Source organism: Penaeus monodon, chromosome 25 (genome assembly GCF_015228065.2).
Source record: "Penaeus monodon isolate SGIC_2016 chromosome 25, NSTDA_Pmon_1, whole genome shotgun sequence".
NCBI lineage: Eukaryota > Metazoa > Arthropoda > Malacostraca > Decapoda > Penaeidae > Penaeus > Penaeus monodon.
In genome coordinates, this window is record NC_051410.1 from 31,679,890 (window position 1) to 31,680,092 (window position 203).

Sequence of the window (203 nt, forward strand, 5' to 3'; positions counted from 1 at the left end):
GTTGCCACAAAGGAGAAGAGATGAAGAGGTGAGATGGCAGGCAGAGAGTACGATAGGTATTGGCAGGTTTAAAGGATGAAGACAAGAAGAGTGATTATTATTATACAGATAAATACATGGTTATATAAAGTGTGCAGCTAGTAAGAAGTATAAGGTATAGGACATAGGCCTATATGTTCATACGAGTATAGGCTATTAGGATA